At 40.1% G+C, this 2,557-nt stretch overlaps 1 pseudogene; it reads left to right on the top strand.

Moving 5' to 3' along the window:
• The first annotated feature begins 1,805 nt into the window (after positions 1-1,805).
• On the top strand, positions 1,806-2,295 carry LOC113593129 (28S ribosomal protein S11, mitochondrial-like; annotated as a pseudogene).
• Positions 2,296-2,557: the final 262 nt, after the last annotated feature.

Raw genomic sequence — 2,557 nt, 5'->3', positions numbered from 1 at the left:
CTAACAGCAGCGAGCCCAATGTGGGGCTTAAAATCATGAATCATGAGATCATGACCTGAGTTGAAGTCATGGACACTCAACTAACTGAGATACCCAAGTGCCCCTGGAATTTTATTTTTTAAATGACATATTTTAATACTTTTATCTTTTGTCTATTTTGCTATTGTATATAATGTTTGAACATTTTCCCTATAAAATTATGTCTTTCTATATAGCTTTGCTCTTTTCCACCTTAGATTCCTTTATTATAGGTGAAATTACTAAGGCTAAGGTCTAAGTCATGTACATTGTTATGGTTTTGATAGATATTGCCCTATCATATACTAGGAAGGTTGATTCAAATCACACTGCCCCACTGATTTATGATCCGATCTCACTGTTTATATTCATACTTATTTTGTTATGATTTATTAATGTTTATATTTTACATGCCACTTATATTTATGTTATAAATTGTTGTACCCATTTTTCTCTTGAGGTATTTATTTCCTGTTAAGGTAGTGTACTATTATTAAGTATTTTATGAGTATTTTTCTCATATTCTAATTTTGTTTCAGTTAACTTGCCAGATTAAAAAAAAGTTAATTTTATAATATCAGTGAGTTATTAGTATAAAGACTTCTTTAATTTTTTTTTCAGAGTCAGTTCTACCTATTTTGGTTGGATGCAAGCTGTGCATATTTTTGTTTTTGCGGTATGTATAGACAGAAAGAGATAGCTTTATAGATACAGAATGTCTTCATGTCTCCTTCTTTCCAGTACTTCTGCCTTTGCTTATTGCTTGTCTCTTTTTCTGCCCTCATTACGACAGTTTCAGAAGAAAGCAAAATAGAGCAGAAATTGAGAAAAATATGTTAATTTAACATATTATGGTGGCCTCATCTTATAATAGACATATTCCCTATAAAATTGAATTGTATTTATTTCAAATCTCAGAAACAAATAATCTCAAGGTACCCTCTTTTATGGTCCTTATCTAATGAAAGAGGAAACAAATTACTTTTAATATTAAAAATGGTACTTCTCAATTTTCTTAATCCAAAATACAATTATGATATTAGAAGTAAAAGATATAGGGGTGCCGGGGTGGCTCAGTCAGTTAAGCGTCTGACTTCAGCGCAGGTCATGATCTCACAGTTTGTGGGTTCGAGCCCCACCTCAGGCTCTGTGCTGACAGCTCAGAGCCTGGAGCATGTTTCAGATTCTGTGTATCCCTGTCTCTGCCCCTCCCCAACTAGTTCTCTGTATCTGTCTCTCAAAAAATAAAATAAAACGTTAAAAAAAAGAAGTAAAATGTATATAATAATCTTCGAAAATCTGGTATCTTCTTTCATTAAGAAGTGTTACTAGCATTAGCAAGGACATAAAAACAGTAAGTAAGATTGTCCTAAAGAGGTTCACGGTGAAAAAAAATAGAGAAATATATACAGTTAAAATATAGAATAAAATTAACACTAGTAATATAAAATTTAAAATAGTGGGGGCACTGGGACGGCTCACTTGCTTAAGCCTCTGACTCTTGGTTTCCGGTCAGGTCATTGAGTTCAAGCCCAAGTCCCAAGCCCAAGTCTCTGTGCTGACAGCACAGAGCCTGCTTGGGATTCTCTCTCTCCCTCTTTCTCTCTCTCTCTGCCCCTCCTCCCTTCTCTCTTTCTCTCTCTCTCGAAACTAAATTAAAACCTTGAAAAATAAATTAAATAAATAAAATAGTGATATAGGACAGGTTCTGATGGAGGTCAATTCAAGCCATGTAGGTGGTAGGAAGGACGGGCTCTTTGCCCTTGTGGTCATGGGCTTGGCCACCAATGCCCAGAGTCGTGGCCAGGATGCCCGCCTCCATCGTCCACATAGGCACCCAGCAGCTACAAGATGCAGTGGCCAAGCAGGAGGTTGAGGACAAAGGCGGTGGCTCAGGCTTCAAAGAGCAGCAGCTTTAGTCCTCCATTTCCAGGACAGGAATGTTCTCTAACGTAGGCATGAAAGAAATTCGAGGAGATCCCCATTGCATACATCAAAGCATCCTATAAAAACATGAAGATCCAGGTAGTCTCTGCCATGTGCCAGTCCCTTGCTGGCACTTCCTGAGGTGCAGAGAGGTCCCGGAATGCCAGGAAAGTTGCGAGCATTGCTGCACAAACAGGGCTAAGTGCTGGGAGAAAGCTGAGGGAAGGGTGTGATCCATACCTCAGTGGTGGTAAAAGGCCCCATGGGGGGCCTGGAAGTGATCACATTCATAGACAATACCCCGCATCCCATACAATGGGCTGTCACCCCAGAAAGGCTGTGAGCCTATGACTGAAAGTAAGTCTGCCCCTGAACTTGACCTCAAGTCCCATCTCTGGCTGGACTTCTTGAAAACATGTTGCTGTCAGAGCTCTCTCCTGAGAAGGGCTTGCTCGAGACCTTGCAGTGAGTGAGGGGTGAACTTTACCCCTTTACTGGTGGCCTCGCTTGTTCCTTCAGCTGGAGCCGAGTATCCAGTGTGACTCAAGGGGAGCCACAGGGCAGCTGTGGCCCAGACGTCAGCAGTAAATGCTGCCTCTGCTCAGCAAAAATA

Source organism: Acinonyx jubatus, chromosome A1 (assembly GCF_027475565.1).
Source record: "Acinonyx jubatus isolate Ajub_Pintada_27869175 chromosome A1, VMU_Ajub_asm_v1.0, whole genome shotgun sequence".
In the NCBI taxonomy this organism is placed as follows: Eukaryota; Metazoa; Chordata; class Mammalia; order Carnivora; family Felidae; genus Acinonyx; species Acinonyx jubatus.
This window is presented reverse-complemented; position numbering and strand designations above follow the sequence as displayed.